Raw genomic sequence first — 24,158 nt, forward strand, 5'->3', positions numbered from 1 at the left:
CAAATCTTTCTACCAACTCCACTAGATGATCTCCACTCCAGTAGTCACTATGGCCAACCCAGCATTGCAGTTTACTAGGAAAACCTCTTTATTTCTCATGCCATTGACTTTAGCAACCTGTGTTGCCCGCATTCTCCACCATATTGTAACGAACTAGGACATTGTAGAGCATCGTGGCAGTGACATAGACAGATATAGTCCATATGAAGAAAGAGTGGGGCTTTATTTTCAGCCAAACCCAGCATGACCCGGCCCTGATTGGGCAACTGGACTCTCACTCACCACCCTGAAGGATCACTCACCACATTGGACGGCTGAGCTACAGTACAGACCAAAAGTTTGGACACACTTATTTAAAGATTTTTCTGTATTTTCATGACTATGAAAATTGTGCATTCACACTGAAGGCATCAAAACTATGAATTAACACATGTGGAATTATATACAAAACAAAAAAGTGTGAAACAACTGAAATTCTGTCTTATATTCTAGGTTCTTCAAAGTAGCCACCTTTTGCTTTGATGACTGCTTTGCACACTCTTGGCATTCTCTTGATGAGCTTTAAGAGCTAGTCACCGGGAATGGTTTTCACTTCACAGGTGTGCGGCGCGCCCCCACACCGCCGCAGGGCCGAGGGGATACCCGGAGCCGGGCCTCTGGGTCTCAGTCTCGGGGTTGTCACGGTGGCTAGACCCGGTCCGTGGCCCTGTCCGTCAGTGGGGGACGTCCGGTGTAATAGGTGGTAGTAATGATAGCGGTGGAGCGGTGCAGTTGTGGGGTGTAAGTCGCGGTAAATAACGAGGACACCAGGTTGCAGTCTCTTTACCTCTTTACTGGAGATCTCTGAGTCCTCAGTCCAGAACACGGTTCACCAGGCTACGCAAGTCTGGCCGGTCCAATGGCACCTCCAGAGTTCTCCTCTCAGGTGGAAATCTGTGCCTTCCTTCTAGCGCTATGTGTTGTAGTCCTTCCCTGCTGTGCTTACGGAAAGTAACCCCACAACGGTTGTGTCTGTTTCTTAAGTTCCCTCACAACTCGATTTGATGTTCCTCTGTAATCCACCCCTTCCCTGTATTCAGGTTGGAATGGCACCCGTTTGTCAGGTAGGCCTGGAGTTCTTCCGGGACCCTAGAGTCGCCCCTCTCCCGCAATTGCCCCCCAAGACTTCATAGGTGATATGTGGTAGACAGCCCGCCTGAGACCGACTGTCCTGCCGCTGTTTGGAGTATGGCTTGAAGCTGTATTCTAATCCACTCCCTCGGCGTTCCGGCCACCGGTATTGCGCCTCAGCAGGGTGCTGCCTCTTTCAACAAAACCCCTGCTGGTATTCTCCTTCTGCTTGATCTCGTTTCTCACTCAGCACAATCTGTCTCGCTTCTAGTCCTTTCCTTGAGTCCCGCCGCTTCCAGGAGCCTGCGCGGACCCGTTACGTTCTTTCAATGCCAAGCCTCTGCCAGGATCCCACCCCTGGCAGAGACCCTACAGTCTCTCCCTTCACAACACCCCCTGCCACAGGGTGTTGCTCCGTTCAATCCCGTCAGCGTTCTCCCTAACTTCCTGCCTGACCCCCAGTTTACCCACTATGGTGGGGAGTGGCCTAATGAATAGCACCCTTAGCTCCCCCCGGAGGCCCAGCTGTGAAACATATTGATGTCTGTGATACCTGATTGGAGGAACTCCTTCGGTGCCATCGAACGTACCATGGCTCCCCTTAGCGGCGAAGCCACAGTACTGCAACGACCAGAACTCTGGGGCGCTGCACTCCCCCCTGGTTAAACACAGTACTCCGGGACTGGGAAGAAAAACAACAATACAGATTAGTAAACAGACATACAATTTTGTTGAGTGCAAAACAATAAGTATACTTGAACAGGCTTCCCTTTATGGGAGGTGAGGACACTTTTAACGTTACAAACATGGTCAACATTATAAATTACAGGCTATGCATAACTCCTGTTACCCAACCGGGTATTCTACTTAGTGCAAATTCTGGAACAATAAATTAACATTGCCTTAAAGAAACATACACTCTTAGTTTACCAAAGGCCTTCCTATAATCACATTACAGGGTAAGGTAACTTCACATTCTCCTACTTTGAACCTGCAGGACCGCCTGTCCCTATGGCACCAGACCTACTGCCTCTCCTTTCTTTTACAGGACCGCCCTGTTCATCCAGGGCCTACTGCCTTTCTCTACTATACATGGTATAGACATAACATTCCTTTCGTTTAAAGAACTCTGAGCCAGCTCTACTCGGCTCCTTTAAGGACTCACTCTCTAACCCCTACGGGTTCACTCTCTGTCCTTAGTAACAAAGTAACTTTCAATGGGGACGCGGGGTTTACCTTCTATCCTCACCTTCATTATTACTTTGCTTACTTTCAACTATGCAGACCTCTATCTCTACCCCTACGGGCTCTCTGCATCTTTTCTTTCTGCAAAACATTATTTAGACATTTCAACAAATTCAACACATATAACTTAGCATGTAAAACAGTTACATTTCTTTTCAAAGCATCATTATGGCATTACTGTTCTGCAACAGTATCTCTCTCAAGTTCAGTTTCTCACATCCCCTTTAAGAGGAGACCAAGTCTTTCTAAGGTAGCTCGTCTTCTCAGCCTACCAGCCCACGCAAAGGTTCCGGTATGGTATCTTCGCAAAGTGTCTTTAACTAGAACCGGTAGGAAAGGTATCTTCACAAAGTGTCTTTGGCTCAAACAAATAGGGCAAATATCTTCGCAAAGGGTCTTTGGCTAAAACCAGTAGGGAGCACCTTTAAGAAGGTGCAAACTATTTACAAGGGAAGTTCGAATCATGCACAGTCCATGATTTCTGCAGTTCGTGTAACTTTTGTGCAACAACTTCAGAAAAGGAAAACAAACAAAGAGGATCCCGGGTTAACAGAGGGATCCATTAACCCTGGGCGGGTTTAGCAACAACTCAAAAGAACAAATAGTAACTATTTACATTTTCACAAAGTGACTCTTCTTTCAGAAGTTTCCATGAGGTGCCTCCTGGCGGGCGGACCCCTGCAATCCAGGTTTCAGGTCCACTCCCGCTGCCAGATACACCCCATGGGTTCGGGTCTGTTGCACGACCAGGTCGTGCGCGGCGATCAAGGTCTGTGTTCCCACTTCTCTCTGTGCTGGCACATCCGGAACATCGGTCACTCGAAGGGGCACCTCTTTAGGCACGACAGTGGTGGCGGCGATCGGGTGGCAGATCGCAAGTTCTGTGGTCAGGCAGGTAGGGCCGACCAGGGTGGTTACAGATCGGTCACACGGCGGCACTTTGGCCACAGGGGCTGGTTTCTCTTTCTTGTAGACGTTCAGAGCGAACCACCCCTTTTCCCCAAGGTGCCGGGTGTAGGTAACACTGTCTCCCGGATAGAGGTCTCGATCGGGTTGTCATCTTTCCCACAGGTACCGGACACAACTTTAGCGCTGGATATCGATATAGGTAGAACTTCCCTTTTACTATCTTCTCCAGCTGTAGCAGATCTTCTCCCTTCTTAGCAGTAGATCTGGAATCCATCTCACTCCGTCTCTTAGAGTTTGAGTCCAATTTCTCCTGCTGCTTCTCAGAAGGACTGTGCCCCTGGACTCCAACATTTATCTTGAGATTCCCAGGCCAGAGAGGGGACTCATGCAGAGGGATACTCTGGCAATCTACTGCCCCGATGTTCTGGGCTCATGCTGTCCCTAGCAGCCCCTGATTTGCTCCTGTTGCTTGTGAGTGCTCACCACTCAGTGGCCCTGTCCCTTCCTGTCCTTGACACTAACTTTCAGTTCCTCCTCCCAAACTGGGCCAGCCATTAGAGTTAACACTGTCTAAGTCAACTGCAGCCCCAGTGAGTTTTACCCTTTTGTAACATACATGAACATCAAATACATTTAACCCTTTAGAGGTTCAGGGAGAAGACAATCAGCTCTACCACTCCTACACATAAACAGGTTAGTAAATGTTGGCCTTGGGGTGTAATTCTTGATACATTTTTTAAATCTCTGTCTACTTCCAGAGACTGGAAAGAGAAGAATACCCATCCTCATGGGACCTGGTTTTGTTAGCAGCTGTGTCTTGGAAATATAACTATATAATCTACAGTTACCCAATAATGGTGTAGAATAAAACATGAAATATTAAAAGCGGCGTGAATGCATATTATAAGCTCTGTAATAATACACAAGCACATTTTATTCCTTTTTTATTCATTGATCCTCCGACCACGACTTGACATATCAGAAACATCACTATCCAATGATGCCTGCAATAGAGAGTTCTTTAGAAAGGCTATTGCTAAACTGCAAAAATTATTGTCTTTACCAGCCTATTCAAATCCACTTTATTATAAGCAGAAGTGAGATGACACAAAAAAAAGTAATCTCAGAAAAATTTATAGAACGGCAGAGTCCTGCAGCTGCACTAAGTTCTATTAAATCATCTTGCTAATAAAACACAGGCCTTATTATCTTGTCTGTTGGTTCTTGGATTGTGCTAAAGCCTATGGCTGCAGTTAAAGTCAATATCCTACTGTCCCAAAAAGGCTGACATCTGGGGTGCCCTTATTTGGGGTCCCTATAGTTGGTGCACATGGACAGAAATGGAATATATCAGCAGATTTTTGCTATGTAATCTGAGGATGCTATGGCGTAGGGGCTGAGACACTGATTTCAGGAATGTTTCACTTACTCTTCTTTGCTCTCACATAATTGTTGTGAACTCTGTTTTTGGGCTCCCTCTTGTGGTCACAAGTGGTACTGTGTGAGTGCTGTCTTTGGGCTCCCTCTGGTGGCTCTTTGTGTCTTTCTGCAGGTCTGAGGCGGATCAGCTGTCTCATTATCTGTTAGCTGGTTTCCTATTTAGCTCACCTGGACTTTCAGTGTTTGCCTGCTGTCGATGTATTCAGTGCTATCTTGATCCTCCTGAATTCTGAAGCTAAGTTTTCTGTTTGGTTATTTTTTGCTCATTAGTGTTCAATATTTTCTTGGTTATTTACTTGTCCTTGTCCAGCTTGCTAATATGTGATTTCCTTGCTTGCTGGTAGCTCTAGGGGGCTGAGTTTCTCCCCTCACACCGTTAGTTGGTGTGGGGGTTCTTGTATTCTCAGCGTGGATATTTTGTATAGGGTTTTTTACTGACCGCACAGTTCCCTGCCTGTCTTCTGCTATCTAGTATTAGTGGGCCTCATTTGCTGAATCTGTTTTCATTTCTACGTTTTGTATTTTCCCCTTATCTCACCGTTAATATTTGTTGGGGGCTTACTATATCTTTGGGGTCATTTCTCTGAGGCAAGTGAGGTCTTACTTTCTCTATAGGGGTAGCAAGTTTCTCAGGCTGCGTCGAGACGTCCAGGAATTTAGGCACGTTCTCCGGCTACCTTCAGTGTGTTTGGTTAGGATCAGGTTTTGCGGTCAGTCCAGTTACCACCTCCCTAGAGCTCGTTCTATGTCCAGTAACTTAGCTAGTTCATTCTGTGATCCTCAGCCACTAAGGATCATAACAGTACAGCAGGCCAGAAAGTGTTTAATTCATCGCAGAAGTGGGATAAGAGAAGCCCTGAGTACAATTTTTTTTTTCCTCTCCCTTTGCTGCAGTCTGTCCAGCTTCTCTCATCCCCTTAATCTCTGGGTGGCTTTGAGTTCAGCTGCAGACATGGATATTCAGAGTCTGACTTCTAGTGTGGATCATCTTGCTGCAAGGGTGCAAAGCATTCAGGATTTTGTTGTTCACAGTCCTATGTCTGAGCCAAAAGTACCTATTCCTGAGTTGTTTTCTGGAGATAGATCTAGGTTTCTGAATTTTAAGAATAATTGTAAATTATTTCTTTCTTTGAGACCTCGTTCCTCTGGTGATTCCGCTCAGCAAGTTAGAATTGTTATCTCCCTGTTACGTGGCGACCCTCAAGATTGGGCTTTCTCCCTGGCGCCAGGAGATCCTGCATTGCTGAATGTGGATGCGTTTTTTCTGGCGCTTGGTTTGCTTTATGAGGAACCTAATCTTGAGAACCAGGCAGAAAAGGCCTTGCTGGCTCTCTCTCAGGGCCAGGATGGAGCTGAGGTGTATTGTCAAAAATTTCGGAAATGGTCGGTGCTTACTCAATGGAATGAGTGTGCCCTGGCTGCAAATTTCAGAGAAGGTCTTTCTGAAGCCATTAAGAATGTTATGGTGGGGTTCCCCACGCCTGCAAGTCTGAATGACTCAATGGCTTTGGCCATTCAGATTGATCGGCGTTTGCGGGAGCGCAAATCTGCACACCATCTGGCGGTGTTTTCTGAACAGAGACCTGAGTCTATGCAATGTGACCGAATTCTGACCAGAATTGAGCGGCAAAATCATAGACGTCAAAATGGGTTGTGCTTTTACTGTGGTGATTCAACTGTTATCTCAGCATGCTCTAAGCGCGTAAAAAAAATCACTAAATCTGTCACCGTTGGTACTATACAGCCTAAATTCATTTTGTCTGTTACTTTAACTTGTTCTTTGTCATCCTACTCGGTTATGGCTTTTGTGGATTCAGGTGCTGCCCTGAACCTGATGGATTTGTCGTTTGCCAGGCGCTGTGGTTTTGTTCTGGAGCCTTTAGAATTCCCTATTCCACTGAGGGGAATTGATGCTACACCATTGGCTGAGAACAAGCCTCAGTATTGGACTCAAGTGACCATGTGCATGACTCCTGTACATCAGGAGGAGATTCGCTTTCTTGTGCTGCATAATTTGCATGATGTTGTCATTTTGGGTCTACCATGGCTGCAGGCCCATAATCCAGTACTGGATTGGAAAGCTATGTCTGTTTCAAGTTGGGGTTGCCAGGGGATTCATGGCAATGCTCCTTTGGTGTCAATTGCTTCTTCCACTCCTTCTGAGGTTCCTGAGTTTTTGTCGGACTACCAGGATGTATTTGATGAGCCCAGATCCGGTGCCCTGCCTCCTCACAGGGATTGTGATTGTGCTATAAATTTGATTCCTGGTAGTAAGTTCCCTAAGGGACGACTTTTTAATTTGTCTGTACCAGAACATGCCGCGATGCGGAGTTATATAAAGGAGTCTTTAGAGAAGGGACATATTCGCCCGTCCTCCTCCCCTCTTGGTGCAGGATTCTTTTTTGTGGCCAAAAAGGATGGTTCTCTGAGACCTTGTATAGATTATCGTCTTCTAAATAAAATCACGGTCAAATTTCAGTATCCTTTGCCATTATTATCTGATCTGTTTGCTCAGATTAAGGAGTCCAGTTGGTTCACCAAGATAGATCTTCGTGGTGCGTATAACCTTGTGCGTATTAAGCAGGGGATGAATGGAAAACAGCATTTAATACGCCCGAAGGCCATTTTGAGTACTTGGTAATGGCTTTTGGACTCTCTAATGCTCCTTCTGTGTTCCAGTCCTTCATGCATGACATCTTCCGAGAATATCTGGATAAATTTATGATTGTGTATCTGGATGACATTTTGGTCTTTTCTGAGGACTGGGAGTCCCATGTGAAGCAGGTCAGGATGGTATTTCAGGTCCTGCGTGCTAATGCCTTATTTGTGAAGGGCTCAAAATGTCTCTTCGGAGTACAGAAGGTTTCCTTTTTGGGTTTTATTTTTTTCTCCTTCTACTATTGAGATGGACCCAGTCAAGGTCCAGGCTATTCATGACTGGACTCAGCCTACATCTGTTAAGAGTCTTCAGAAGTTCTTGGGTTTTGCTAATTTTTACCGTCGCTTCATTGCTAATTTTTCTTCGGTTCGGTGACCCCTCCTCAAGGGGGGGTACTGTTGTGAACTCTGTTTTTGGGCTCCCTCTTGTGGTCACAAGTGGTACTGTGTGAGTGCTGTCTTTGGGCTCCCTCTGGTGGCTCTTTGTGTCTTTCTGCAGGTCTGAGGCGGATCAGCTGTCTCGTTATCTGTTAGCTGGTTTCCTATTTAGCTCACCTGGACTTTCAGTGTTTGCCTGCTGTCGATGTATTCAGTGCTATCTTGATCCTCCTGAATTCCTTCGCTAATAATCACACACCCAGAATAAAGTCTTCTCTTTGAAATAAAAACAACTCACACTTTTCCTTTTTTATTTAAAAATAGCAAACACAGTTATACTCACCTAATGCCTAATTTCACTGAATCCCTCATCTCCTGTAATAAAACAAAAATAAAAAACAACAAAATCACTCACTGTCCGTTGTTCTGTCCAACACCATAATCCACGTCTGGAGATTAATAGTTTTCAACCTGTATGGTGCCAAGATGCCACTGTCCAGACTGAGAACCACTCATGAATGAGATGCTGGAAGCTCATCATCAGTGAGCTGCGGTGACCTCATCGAGGTGATTGAAGCTGCATTCCTAGCTGGGCCAATGAACTGCAGGGACCACCCTCCGGTGAGATCACCGCTAGCACAGAGAGAACAAGTCTCACAGTGCAGAGGTGAGTTCATGGCAGTCCAAATTAACCGCAGGTCCTGCTTCAGGTCTCTGATATTTGAAGGGTTGCTTCTCCCAACAACAATTTTAAGATCTCTTCACATGTTTTAAATGGGATTTAACTGGCCACTTCAGAACTCTCCAGCACTTTATTTCTATTTTTTGGGGTTCTTCTTGAAGTAAGTTTGGGGTCATTATCCTGCTGGAAGGCCCATGACCTAGGATATAACTCAGCATTCTGACTCTACACTACATTACAATCCAAAATCCTTTGTTAATCTTCAGACCTCATGTTGCCTTGCACACAGTTAAGGCACCTAGTACCTCAGGCAGCAAAATAACTATTTTGTAACCTCCAAAAATATTTTACTGTAGGTACTGTGTTCTTTTCTTTGTAGGACTCATTGCAGCAGTATAACAATGTGCTTTACCAGAAAGCTCTGTTTTGGCTCATCTGTCCACAAGATGCTTTCCTAGAGGAACTTTACCTTACTCATGTACATTTTGGTAAACTGCAGTCTAGCTTTTTTGTGTCTGTGCATCGTAAGTGGGGTACTCCTCGGTTTCCTGCCATAGCATTTCATTTAATTAAAATATCGATAGATAGTTCACGCTGAGCCTGCAGGACAACTTGCAATTCTTTGGAACTCGATTGGGGCTGCTTATCCATCATCCGGACTATTCTGCTTTTCAACCTCTTCATCAATTTTTCTATGCCGTCCACATTCAAGGAGACTAGCTACAGTGCCATGGGTTGTAAACTTCTCAATTATGTTGCACACTGTGAACAAAGGAACATCGTGATCTCTGGAGATGGACTTGTAACCTTGAGATTGTTGATATTGTTTAACAATTTTGGTTCAAGTCCTTAGACAGTTCTCTTCTCCTCTTTCTGTTCTTCATGCTTAGTGTGGAACACACAAACAAATTATGCAAAGATTGAGTCAACTTCATCCCTTTATATTTGATTTCAAGTGTGATTTTCATATTTCCCACACCTGTTACTTGCCACAGGCAAGTTTGAATGAACATCACATGCTTGAAGCAAAGTCATTTACCCACAATTTTGGAAAGGTGCAAACAATTTTGTGCAGGCCCATTTTGGGGGTTTTGTGTAAAATTCAGCTCAATTTGCCTTTTTTCTCTGTTTTTTTTATGTTGCTTCAATACACACAAAGGAAATAAATATGTCTATAACAAAACAAGTGTAAATGCAATAATTTTCTGGGAGAAATACTTCATTTTCTGGAGCAATTTCAAGGGTGCCAATACTTTTGGCCATGACTGTATCAATGCGTTTGGCCATGACTTTGAGAGTGAAAGAATTGAGTTACTGGATTTAAGTGCCATTAGGCATTGATTTGCAAGATTTTACTTGATTTAGACTTTAAATTGTCACTGCTATTTCAATAAATGTTACACACATCAATAACACAAGCAAACTAAAATGAAAAAAAAAAAATTGTAATGTATCTTATCAAAGAAATATGCTTTTCTTCTCCACTTATAAACCATGTATTCCCTCTTCCTTGTCCCCTGAACTCAACATTATCTCTGAAAAACTTCCAAAATCTATCTTATTCAAGCCGCTCACTGAGAGATCAAATTACAGCTGCTTACTGGAACCTATGGAAAGGGGTGAAGGGATGAGGCGGAAGAAGGAGAATGAGATAGAAAGGAAGAGACCTGCACCCTAATGCTGTTTTCTTTCTTGTAACTGTTTATTTTAACACAGAGCTGTGTTCACAGCAACACTGCTCAGTACTGAATTATAATGTTCTCCATGATTTTGCTGTTTCAGAACATGTGCTAGAAAGGTATGCGAGAGCAGGATTCACTCACGTCAGTGTATTGGAGGCATCATGGGAGACATCATAGCACATTCTGTCTATCCACTAGCTCAAAGAATACTTAAAATTAAGCCATACTTATACGTTCAGTATTTGGTCAGTATTTTACATCAGTATCTGTAAGCCGAAACCAGGAAAGGAACAATCAGAGGAAAAGTATAATAGAAACAAGTCACCACTTCTGCATTTATCACCCACTCTTGGTTTTGGCTCACAAATACTGATGTAAAATACTGACCAAGTAATGAACGTGTGAACATGGCCTTAGAAATAGAGCTTCTAAAGGGGAAAACTTCCAGAATATGGTGTTATTCCTCATGTACCTGATGCTGAAAGTTTATACTGATATGTCCCCTGAAACAACATCTATTCTTTATGTCTAGGGCTGCATGTTTGTGTTTCGCATCATGAAACATTGCATATATCATTGTCAAGGGTTCTTGCGACTTTGAGCTATAGTTTTTTAATGTATGTTACTTGTAAACTGTCTCCAATTTGGTAGGATTCAGTGAAGCCACAGGAGGTTACTCATGCTGCCATCTAAAACAGTCAAGTGACATTAAGTTAAAGAAAAGTAGGACAATTTCTTCTCTGTTCAGCAACTTGTCTGAAAATTATCATGTGACCAGAGTAACCTTGTAGCCCAGACCTAGATGGTCCAATAACCCAATCAAATTTATTCACACAACTATATGCAAAAAAAAACCAAAGAAACAGTTTTTTCATCAGATATAAAGATTTAATGGACTTTAACAGATTTGACCTGAGAGCAGCACAATATAGAGGCTGATACCCTGATTACAGTGATGTGCTCTTATGTGGGCTGCTTGCTTTAGTGCTGATAAATGTTTTATCAGTAGGAGTTTATCGTTACAGGAAAAGAACAGTACTACTGTTGCCACTGAGTCCTACATATTCATTGGCTCTCTATAACCCCGCCCCCATCACTGATTGGCAGATTTCTGCCTATTAACAGCGCTCACAGACAGCTGCCAATCAGTGGTGTGGGCAGGTTTAAACATTCAGAGTTCAGCATTCAGAGAACTGGTTGATGCGCAGTAGATTCATGGCTGTGGAGCCATATTCTGTATAAAGCCTTGTAGGCCATAATATTGTGTAGTCAGCTGTGTGGCACCATGAGGGACTGTGTGGGGTGGCTGTGGGGTCCATCCTACTGTGTGGGGAGCTGTGTAGTCATCATGTCATGTGGAGCTGACTGTGGAGGCATAATGCTGTGTAGTGCTACTGTGAAAACACTGTACTACTTGGAATTCATTATACCGTGTGGAGCAAAATCTTGTGGGTGGTGTGACTATGAAGGCATCATATTTTGTAGGGAGACTGTGGAGGCATAGTATGTTGGGGACTGTGGACCATCCTGCTGTTGGGAGGCATTGTGAAGGCATCATACTCTGTTGAAGGACACTTGAGACTAATCTTATGGTGCTGGAGGCACTGTAGAGACATCATACTGTGTTGGGGGTACTATAAGGACATCACAATGTGTTGGGGCACTGTGGGGACATCATACTGAGTTGCAGTCTCTGTATAGTCATCAAACTGTGTTGGTGGCTCTGTGACATTATCATACTGTGTTGGAGCCACTGTGGCGGTATCAGACTTTGTTTGGCGATGCTGTAAAGTCATCATTTTGTGTGTGAGGGGTGGTGTTGGAGCAAATTGTATGTGGCAATTCACTGTGGGGATATCATACTATATGTCACGTCCGCGAATACTCACCCGTCTGTCGCCTGCCTCTGGCGCGTTTCCGATGGGGTCCCTCGCCGCTCCCCGCCTGTCTTCTCAGGCTCGCGGCGCGTCAGCGCTTCGCACATGCGCAGTCGCACTTTTCCCACCGCTAAGCCCTCTGGGAGGTCGTGACCCGCTGGCTCCGCCCCATCATGGCGGCGCCTATCGGATATTTCTTTTGGCGTCTGCACAGGTAAGACGCCTGGTTATCTTTTTCAGTTATGCTAGCCTTCCTGCTGGCATACCCCCCTTGGTGCCTGGCTCCCTTTCTCTGTTCGCTCTACTCCGTGTCTCTGCCGTACCTGCCCTGTGCCTCAGCCGTACCTGCCATGTGTCTCCCCCGTGTCTGCCCCGTGTCTCAGCCGTACCTGCCCTGTGCCTTAGCTGTACCTGCCCTGCGCCTCAGCCGTACCTGCCCTGTGTCTCACCCGTGTCTGCTCCATGTCTCAGCCGTACCTGCCCTGTGCCTCAGCCGTACCTGCCCTGTGCCTCAGCCGTACCTGCCCTGTGCCTCAGCCGTACCTGCCCTGTGTCTCACCCGTGTATGCCCTGGGTCTCAGCCGTACCTGCCCAGTATCCACTCGTGCCTACCAGTTCCGTTTATTCCTGCTAGTTATTACTTTTTTCATTCCTCTCTTCCGACATCATGCCACCGCTCCATCTCTGGTCCTCCTTGTCTACTTGTTCTCTGTTCTAATCCACCGCCTTCATACCCCAGTCTCATCCCTCTCTTTATTTACCCTTAGTCGCTCCTTTGACTCCAGCCGTTGTTGTTCCATCCCCCTTGGGCCTGCCCCTAACACTCCCTTTATAGGGGGTGGTCCCATCAGGTCCGGTCGCCCTTGGGGGCTCTAGAACTATAACCCAGAGGGTCCACTTTCAGGTCTTCCTTCGAGTCTTGATAGTATAACCAGGCCATGGATCCCACTGGAGCCTCTGCCGCTCAGAAAGAGCTTGTCTTCTTACGGGGAAATCAGACCCGTATTATGTCCTTTATGAAAACCATGGACTCTCGCCTTTCTGCTCTCCAGACCTCTGATCCTGGGAAAGCCTCTCAGCTGGCGGACCTGCCACAGGAGTTGACTCAGCAGCGTGTCACCCAGGCTCATATTCTCAGTTATATGGCTTTGGTGGACGACCGGTTGCTCTCCTTGCAGTCGTCCGCCTCTACTTCCACCTCTGTTTCGGCTCCCCACCCTCCTCCCCGTTTGGCAAAACCACCTCGGTATAATGGGGATCCCAAACGGTGTCGGTTTTTTGAACCAATGTTGCCTCCATTTTGAGCTCCTGCATTTGCAGTACACTACTGATCGGGCTAAAGTGGCCTTTGTGATTTCCACCTGGAAGGGAGACGCCTTGGCATGGGTTAATCCCCTCTGCCCCTCTGGGAGCGCAATGATTCTAACAGTTGTCAGTTTTTCTGGAGACTTTTCGTCGAGTATTCGATGAGCCGGGACGTCTAGCTTCTACTACAGAAGCCCTGTTTAACCTCCACCAGGGGTCTCTAACTGTAGGTCAGTACGCTATCCAGTTTCGCACTTTATCTTCTGATCTGGGTTGGAATAATGAGGCCTTGGTGGGAGACTTCTGGTGGGGTCTCTCCGGGCAAATTAAAAATGAGTTGGCAGGTCGCGATACCCCAACTGCCTTGGAGGATTTGATTTCCTTGGCTACTCGTACTGACCTTCGTTTCCAGGAGCGAGCCCATAAGAGATGACTTCTTTGTCCTCCTCTGTCCACTCGTAGACCACCCAGTCATCGTCTCGGAATGCCCTCCACTTCGTCTGCGCCCGAGCCGATGCAAGTCAATCGGATCAAGATGTCTGAACAATTTCGTAATTGCGCTCAGGGCCTTTGTTTTTACTGCGGGAGTGCCTCCCATCTTCAGTGGGCTTGTCCAGAACATCCGGAAAACTTCTCCGCGTAGGTCAGGTAAGAGAGGCCTCCCTAGGTGTATGTGATATCTCTCTACCCCTTACTCTGTCTATTCTGTTGCATGTTGATACTAAAAGTTTTTCATCAGCCGCCTATGTAGACTCGGGCGCAGCAGGGAATTTTATTAGGCTCAAGGAGGTCATTAAATTTTCTGTCCCTGTGAGAACCTTAGAATATCCCTGGATCCTCGCATCCGTGGATGGTAAAACCCTGCAGGAGACCATTACTCAGGTTACGCAAGAGCTGGAATTTCAGGTAGGGGCCCTGCATAAGGAGAAAATTGCTTTTTATGTTTTAGCCAGAATCTCTCATCAGGGACTTCTCGACCTTCCATGCTTACGAACCCACGAGCCCACCTTGGATTGGCATACTGGTAATATTTTGCGCTGGGGCGAGTCCTGTCGGGCACATTGTCTGCTGCCGTTGCATCCCGTAGGTGTTCCTCGTCCTCTCTCTCTCATCCCTGGGTTGCCTTCTGTTTATAGTTCCTTTTCGTATGTCTTCGACAAGAAAGAAGCTGAGAGTCTTCCTCCGCACCGACTCTACAACTGCCCTATTGATCTCGTTCCTGGAGCCATTCCACCTAGAGGAAGGAACTATCCTCTCTCGCCTGCGGAGACTCTAGCCATGTCAGAGTACGTTCAGGGGAATCTGGCCAAAGGCTTCATTCAGGAATCCTCTTTTCCTGCCGGAGCTGGCTTCTTTTTCATAAAGAAAAAGGATGGTTCCCTTCGTCCTTGAATCGACTACAGAGGCGTAAACAATATCATGGTGAAGAACAAATATCCACATCCCAGAGCTCTTTGATCGCCTGAGGGGAGCGCAAATATCAACCAAGCTCGACCTGCGTGGAGCCTATAACCTGGTTCGAATTCGTGCTGAGAATGAGTGGAAGACCGCATTCAATACACGTGACGGTCACTATGAGTATTTGGTTATGCCGTTTGGTCTCTGCAACGCTCCTGCGGTATTCCAAGAATTCGTTAATGACGTATTCCGGGATCTTCTCTACTCCTGTGTCGTAGTCTACCTTGACGATATTCTCATCTTTTCTCCTAGTTTATCCACCCATCGACGAGACGTTCATCAAGTTCTGCAACGTCTAAGGGAGAATCATCTATTCACTAAGATCAAGAAGTGCATCTTCGAGCAGTCACATTTGCCCTTCCTTGGTTACATAGTCTCGAAGTCTGGTCTGGAGATAGATCCTGAGAAGGTTTCCGCTGTCCTCAATTGGCCACGTCCCCTTGGAGTAGAAGCAATCCAATGTTTTCTTGGCTTTGCCAATTACTATAGAGAATTTATTCCTCATTTTTCCTCTATTGCCAAACCAATTTCTGCTCTTGTTCGCAAAGGGGTCAACCCCAATCATTGGACCTCTGAAGCTGTGAACGCCTTCCAGACTCTGAAACAAAGGTTTGCTACGGCTCCTGTGCTCCATCGCCCTGATGCTAATAGACCATTTATTCTAGAGGTTGATGCGTCTTCTGTTGGAGCTGGGGAGGTCCTTTTGCAAAAAACCACCTCTGGTCGCTTAGTCTCTTGTGGCTTCTTCTCCAAAGCTTTCTCCTCTTCCGAGCGAAATTATTCTATTGGAGACAAAGAATTACTGGCTATTAAATTGGCCTTAGAGGAGTGGTGTTATCTCCTTGAAGGAGCCATTCATCCTTTTGTTATATTCACAGACCACAAGAATTTAGCCTACGTTCAGTCTGCTCAAAGACTCAACCCGCGGCAAGCCACATGGTCCTTGTTCTTTGGACGTTTTGACTTCAAACTCCACTTTCGTCCTCGTAATAAGAATGTCAAAGCGGATGCCCTGTCTAGATCCTTCCAGCCAGCAGACGTGGAGGAGAGTCCAGCACATATCATCCATCCAGCTAGGATCATTACCCTGGCTCCTCTTAGAGTGATCACTCCACCACCTGGCAAGACTTTGGTACTGGATCATGACAAAGAAAGAGTTTTACATTGGGGACATTCCTCCAAGATTGCTGGTCATGTCGGAGTCAAGAATACTCTGTCTCTTATCTCCCCCAACGCAGCACTACAGATGATGTCTTTGATGTAAAAGATATTCTAGCTAAAAAGGTTGTTAGAGGGCGGACCTTTTTTCTCATTGATTGGAAGGGATTTGGTCCTGAGGAGAGATCGTGGGAGCCCCGGGAGAACATCAATGCTCCTCATATCATGAGGAGGTTCCTCTCTAGCCTTAAAAGGAGGGCGAGTAAGGAAGGGGTACTGTCACATCCGCGAATTCTCACCCGTCCGTTGCCTGCCTCCGGTGCGCCTCCGACGGGGTCCCTTGCCGCTCCCCGCCTGTCTTCTCAGGCTTGCGGTGCGTCAGCGCTTCGCGCATGTGCGGTCGCTCTTGTCCCGCCGCTAATCCTTCTGGGAGGTCATGACCCACTGGCTCCGCCCCACCATGGCGGCGTCTATAGGATATTACTTTTAGCGTCTGCACAGGTAAGACACCTGGTTATCTTTTGCGGTTACGCTAGCCTTCCTGCTGGCATACCCCCTTGGTCCCTTGCTCCCTTTCTCTGTTCGCTCTGCTCCGTGTCTCTGCCGTACCTGCTTTGTGCCTCAGCCATACCTGCCCTGTGTCTCACCCGTGTCTGCCCCATGTCTCAGCCGTACCTGTCCTGTGCCTCAGCCGTACCTGCCCTGTGTCTCACCCGTGTCTGCCCCATGTCTCAGCCGTACCTGCCCTGTGCCTCAGCCGTACCTGCCCTGTGCCTCAGCCGTATCTGCCCTGTGTCTCACCCATGTCTACCCCGTGTCTCAGCCATACCTGCCCAGTGTCCACTCGTGCCTACCAGTTCCATTTATTCCTGCTAGTTATTACCTTTTTCATTCCTCTCTTCCAGCATCGTGCCACCACTATGTCTCTGGTCCTCCTTGTCCCATCTACCACCCATATTCCATAGTGTCCGCTTGTTCTCTGTTCTCATCCACCGCCTTCATACCCCAGTCTTTTCCCTCTCTTTATTTACCCTCAGTCGCCCCTTTGGCTCCAGCCGTGGTGGTTCCATCCCCCTTGGGCCTGCCCCTAACGCTCCCTGTATAGAGGGTGGTCCCATCAGGTCCGCTCGCCCTTGGGGGCTCTAGAATTATAACCCAGAGGGTCCACTTTTGGGTCTTCCTTCGAGTCTTGATACTATATATAAGTGGGGGCATTTTGAGGGACCATGAATGATGTATGATAGTGAGTGAGAACACTAAAGGGCTTTACTAGGAGCACAGTTTCTGTGTGTATGTCACAATATTTGTCCCTCTCCCTGCCCTTCTGTTCTGCACTTTGACAAATATTTATTTTTATTGGGGGAGGGTGGACCCAACTATGACTTTTGCTAAGAGATCCCCATGATTTCTATGTATGTCCCTGGAGAAAAATATATATCCATTGTAGGCAGTCATTAGGTTATTTGGTCATAAGTTCAAAAGTCAATCAAGGGAACTCCAGAAAAACTAGGAATGGTTGGAGCAAAAGTGGTGAATAATCTGACATACAATATAGTCATTTATTTTCATTTTAATCCAAATTGAGTTAATTTTGCATGATGAAATTTGTCATAGAAAGCCTTACAAAGCATGAAAAACTGTTTTAACAAAATATATGTTTTTGCATATGTCAATTAAAAAAAATATCTAATTTTTGATATTGTAATTGGCGATATTATTAACAGCATACACTTGGTACTTTGGTTAAAACAATAGGTACGTTGAGTATAATTATAATAAGTATTGTTATATTTTACATAGTACTTTCAGCTTTTAAAATCACTGTGTGTTTGTAATCCAGCTAGAGATGCTGCCATCTATAATTACATAACTTTAATAGAGAATTATAGACATCAATGTTTAAGGCTATAGTCAGACATCCGTTATTTTCTCACACATGAAAAACAATGGACCTATTTCCATCAATGTGTTGAATCAGATTTTCATCAGTGTGTAAGGAGGTGATGGGGACACTCACGTTCCTCCTCTCTTCTACACACTGACCACATGTGTCACCCTGATGGTTCACTAATGTTTTATATGGTAATGTCATTGTCATATGTTGTATCCTAAAATGTGCATGTACTTGTATATATTTAGTTTAGGGACAGAATGAGTTAAAATGTTGTGAGGAGTTAAAAAGAGGGATGGTGCTATGCCACTAGACTTAAGGAAGGCACTTCCTGCTCTCAAGTCAGAGCCCGGGCAGGCTTGCCCAGGGTGAGACATGCACCATAGTTAGGGCAGAGGATCCCCCGGTCGGGGGATAAAAGCTGCCCTAGCTTGACGGGCAGCATGGATGGACACTGGCTCATCTTGATCGTCCCCAGGAGAACTACGGGGTTCGGGACCAGGATATGAGCTGGTGCCATGCAACACACACAGAGACTTCAGGGAAAGTGCAGGAAATATTGTCTTGGTTGCACTGTGTTCAGTAAAGTTTCACCGTTGCAGCAGAACTGTAAATTGTGGTGTTTCCTGGGACCTCATCCCCTGCAACCAGAGTAACTGTGTACTAAAGGTAACTGACTGCACTGCTGGACTGGGACTTCACCTGTCTTTTCATGTGCAAGGTGTTGGGGTGCTCACTGACTGTGACTTAGTAAACTCGCCCACAACTACCACCCCGTGCCACCTTGTTACAAGTGCTTGATCAGTGTGTCTGGTTTTACCAACAATTACTTTCTCATAGGCCAAAAAAAAGAAAAATTGCAAATCTTCTTCTACCCATTAAAATATAAAAAAGGATGGCACATTGACAGCTCACGGTTGGCCTCTATGTCCTGTAGGTTATTTTCTCGAACCAATAGATTCGTATGGGTGATTTTGTTCCATGACTCAAAAATCAACATTTCCCCTATGAGTTTTGGGGGATGGGTAAAAAAAACAAAGAAAAACTTTAAAAAAAAAAGGATTTGTGTCATATCCATGAAAAACGTGGATAAAACACGTATGCAGACAGTGAACATCTGAATGATGTCTACATTCTATTTTGGAGAGGCATTATCAAAAACTTAATACAAAAAAGGTTACCCAAAATTTCTACACTTAGTATATTTATCGTCTACTTTTTGTAAAAAACCATGACCTGACCATGTTTCTATAGAAAGCGCTCAAGAACAAAACATTAGAAGTAAAGGAACATTTATATTTGATCGCTGTAAGGATAGAATATAGATGGATTTTGTCGACCCTCTTTTTGTCTGCATAGAGGATATCTGTTGTTTTTAGTTTTCTTTTTAACCATGTCACCTTTTGGCCTCCTTTTTTCATCTTTTCAGAGACATTCCAGTGCCGAGATACTCAGTGGTGTACGCTTCTAAAATGGAACTGAACAATGAGGCACTAGACAGATCTTCCCCCCGCAGGGCTCACACTCCAATGCCGAATGGTAAAGCTTTAAAAAACACGGGGCACGATCTTTCACTTGGAACGGAGAGACTGTATTTTTTTATATCTTAGGATCATTATTTAGGATGAAGATTTTATAAATGGAACTGTTAGCTCTTGCTTTGTAATGGGGAGAACTGTATAATATTAATAGTAACCAAAAAATGAGGGTAAAGATGGAATTGGGCAGAGATGAAGATTTGCAATCAAAGAGATGACTTTATGTGTAATCTTCAGACATGTAGTGCTGAGGTAGCTGCACACCCATCCTCTAGTACTTCCCCTCTTCCCTATAAAATACCATTTGTTTTCATGTAGCTTGTTTTATCTTGAGTAGTCACCCCTTAAGGCTGTGTTCCCGTGGTGGGATGACTTTTGGTGAGTTTTTGATGTTGCAGACTTTCTACACCCATTAAGTAAAATAATTTACGGTACTTGCATTTTTTTTTAAAAAAATGCAGTATTAGAAACTGACAAAAAAATCGCCAAAATCTCATAGTGGGAACGTAGACTAAGGCTACATGCACACACTCAGAATTTGGTGATTTTTTTTACCTCAGTATTTGTAAGCCAAAGCCAGGAGTTGGTGAAAAATATAGAAGTAGTGATGTGCTTCTATTATACTTTTCCTCTCATTGTTCCACTCCTGGTTTTGGCTTACAAATACTGAGGTAAAAAACTCATGCAAGTCAATGCAAGTCAATTGATCCATCAAAAATATTGGACTGTACTCGGATGACATCCAAGTGTGGTCTGATTTTTCTCAGACTGACAAAATAGAGAAGATGGAGCAATTTTTCTCCATTCCATTTTCTCCACATCCGAGAAGATCTCTTATCAAAGTTTGATCATTGTGTTTGGCATAATCTGAGCTATTTTCTCGGATGAGAAAAATTACGGTCGTGTGACCCTAGCCTAAAACTGAATAATTTAGTAACTTTTTTCTCCTAGGTTCCTGATCATTTCACAAGTCGTATCCCAGAGATAAGTTACATCACACAGGCCTGCACCAAATATCTCATTTTTAACCTTGTATCTGGTGACAATCTCAGAGATCTCCCTCATTCACTAAGCCAGGTGTAATAATTATAGGGGATAACTCAGGAGACTCTTTGCATGGAACAAGACAACTACAGGACAGAGTTTTATAAGTGGTAAAGTCTATATTATCACACGGTGATTCAAACAGGTGCAGAGAGAAACTCAAGTCCACAACACTTGGTGTAAATATTAAACGCAGCTTAGCAGTCTATAGGGAACTTCAGAGGAAATTGCAATCACGCAGAAAGTCTATGAAGCACAGTTATTCTTGAGGATACTTGACACAAATAAGTCCTTGTTTTAGTCCAAACATAGGTAGATATGCTTATAAGGCAGTTCAAGCAATGTCTTATCTCAACCAGGAAGGCCTGGGTGATAATCTCAGGTTTAAGCAGAGCAGCAACAGCTTACATGTCCAGCAAATGCAGATGGGAGTAAACACGAGCAGCAGATGAAGGAGGATTACTGGAAACTGGTGTATGCAGCAGGAACTCAGAGCAGAGTAGCAGGATCACCACACAGGTTCACAGGAGCAAGTGTATAGCCAGGGAGTCATCAGAGTCAGGAGCTGGATGCAAGGCAGAATACTCTAGCACAGACTGAAGGCTGGGGTGGAGTTTTATAGAAGGAATACACAGTGCACATGAGACCAAAGATGCCATCTTGGAAAAGGGCAGTAATGCACAAAAGGTAATAAAAATGTTCAGAGTCCTGACACCAAGCTTTAGTTCATCTACTCACTACAAACAGAACATTAGACTCCTCACGTTGGTCCTGACATTGTCCTCTGTGCCATGTTTTCAATCTGTCTACTCCACCCAGTCCTTTTTTTCCAGGCCTTAGCACAGGGATAGAGACCTTCCTCAATTGTCCACAGGAGTTAACTATAGTCCTCCACAGATTTGCATGCTCCGCTATCTTCCAATCTTAGTTTCCTTACCAGGTTAATTACAAAACCCCAGCAGACTTTCAATAACTAACCACTGAATCCAATACTTCAGAAAGTACTGAAAGAACACTCACAGGCCAGACACTACCTCCAGACTGTTATGTGAAATACACTTAAAGCCCCGCTTGACAAAAATACCATATTGCTTGCTTGCTGAAAGCATTCCCACTCCTGATCTCTGGACAGGCCACATCATGATCACAGGCACAGTCCACAGTCTACCATGTAACCATGACCACTTGGTGTCCTATGATAATAAGTTGTAAATTTTATTCTAGTCCCCATTATCATATCCTTAAACTCAACACTTCACTATGTTCACTACGAGCGCATATTCAGTGTGGGAAAGAATAATAATAAAAATAATAATGCAAAAAAAATACAATTTTTATGGTTTAGAAAAAAAAGTAAATTTGGATTTTAGTTTAGTCCGTTAACGTCATGCAGTCAGAGGAGAGAATCAGATATAACCCCCCATTCATTATTTCATGTACACGGATCAGTCGTTCTGGTGCCTTTGCAGAGAAACAGCCCCAAACCATGATTTCCACCCCCATGCTTCACAGTAGGTATGGTGTTCTATGCATTCTGTCTCCTCCAGACACAACAGTTCTACTTTGGTTTCATCAGACCATTTGACATTCTCCCAATACTCTTCTGAATAATCCAAATGCTCTCTAGCAAACTTCAGGTGGGCCCGGACATGAACTGGCTTAAGCATGGGGACATGTCTGGCACTGCAGCATCTGAGTCCCTGGTGGGGTAGTGTGTTACTGATGGTAGCCTTTATTATGGTGGTCCCAGCTGGTGGTCCCAGCTCTATGCAGGTCATTCACTAGGTCCCCCTGTGTGGTTCTGGGATTTTTGCTCACTATTCTTGTGATCATTTTGACCCCATGGGGTGAGATCTTGCTTGGAGCCCCAGATCGAGGGAGATTATCAGTGGTCTTGTATGTCTTCCATTTTCTTCTTATTGCTTCCACAGTTGATTTCATCACACCAAGCTGCTTGCCTATTGCAGATTCAGTCTTCCCAGCCTGGTGCAGGGCTACATTTTTGTTTCTGGTGTCCTTTGACAACTCTTTGGTCTTCACCGTAGTGGAGTTTGGAGTCAGACTGTTTGAGGTTGTGAACAGCTGTCTTTTATACTGATAACAAGTTCAAACAGGCGCCATTACTACAGGTAATGAGTGGAGGACAGAGGAGACTCTTAAAGAAGAAGTTAAAGGTCTGTGAGAGCCAGAAATCTTGCATGTTTTTAGGTGACTAAATACTTATTTTCCACCATAATATGCAAAATAAATCTTGCCAAATCAGAAAAGGTGATTTTCAGGATTTGTTTTCTCAACTTTGACTCTCATAGTTGTGGTCTACCTATGATGTCAATTACAGGCCTCTCTCATCTTTCTAAGTAGGAGAACTTGCACAATTGGTGGCTGACTAAATACCTTTTTTTCCCCATTGTATAGCAATGTGTACTTACAATTGCTTATTTTTCCTTTGTTCCCAGTACATTATTCTCTTTTCCATTAGGTCTATGACATCACCTTGCTAAACACAGGCTAGCTCAGTCCTTCTAATCTCATATAATGTATTACATCAAACATAGGCAATAGCCAACAAAGGAGTAACATCAACATGGTAGTACAAGGCAACTATGCAAAACTTAACAGAAGAAGTGTGGTGAGCATCTGGCCAAAATTATTGCAACATATTGACTGAGAGGGTCGTAATAACCTGATTCCATCCTCTTATATCTGTACTGAACTCAACCGACCTTGTGTACATGACTAAGATCCCGATTTTTTTTACCCGTCTTGAAATATATTGAAGTCATCTGTGAGGGAAATCTGATTATTCTAAGTTTTAAAATAACTTTATTCTCTCTGAATAAAATCCGTACGCCCATAAGGGAGTTTTCAAGGTGCAAGCGCTAAATTTTTTTGAACCCTAAACCCACATTGGGGCAATTCATTTAGGCTGGTGTTGCGTATGCCAATCTTAATAAAGGGCTTGCTGAAGTACGATGCGCATTATTTATTAAGAGGTGTACACTAATTATTCAATTTGGCACATCTCTGTGGGGTGCATGTGGCATGGAACTTGTGGAGCATTTCTGGGGGGGGGGGGGAATTGGCACTTTTACTGAATTCGACAGGTGAGCATAGTCACAGACCAAACCTGGCAAAAAAAATGCTGTTCAACTCCGTGCTGCGCAAAAATGTTGTGACTGTTCAAAGCGTTTATGCCAAATTTCTGGCATAAAAGCTTTGATAAATTGTCACTTTAGTTTTAAAGTGTCACATTTCCACCAGTTCTTGTTCCTGCAACATCTTCTTCTGTCACCAGACTCTGCTATATTTATTCTGCAGGCAGAGTTGGTGATAGAAGAGACGTTGGAACTAAAAGCTTTGGACAATGCAGGCTTTGTCCAGCCATTTAATAGGGTGGCTGGGACCTGCAGTGCTGTCTGACAGGATGGGTGTGTATGCTGTCCAGCTGGAGTTATCAGCTTCCCGTGCCAGCAAATTGGAGAGAGCCAAACTCTATTTAAGCTTCCAGCTTACTGCTGGAAGCAGCCAGATATAGTCTTGAGCCTCTCTGGTCTAGTTCTGCCTGTTTTGCTTCTTGTATGTTGGCTTGTGTTTCTGACTATTTTTACATATTCTGATTTTGTGCCCTCTTGTTTCTGACCCGGCTACCTGACCACTCCTGCCTGCCTGAACCACCAAACAGCAGCTTATTCCATGGCCCAAGCCCAGGGACCTGTTTATGACCAGATCCCCTGTACAGAGGTTAAAGGGTGAAGGCTAGGGCAACCCTTGGGATCTGGTAAT

This window comes from Ranitomeya variabilis, chromosome 5 (assembly GCF_051348905.1).
Source record: "Ranitomeya variabilis isolate aRanVar5 chromosome 5, aRanVar5.hap1, whole genome shotgun sequence".
NCBI classification, from domain to species: Eukaryota; Metazoa; Chordata; class Amphibia; order Anura; family Dendrobatidae; genus Ranitomeya; species Ranitomeya variabilis.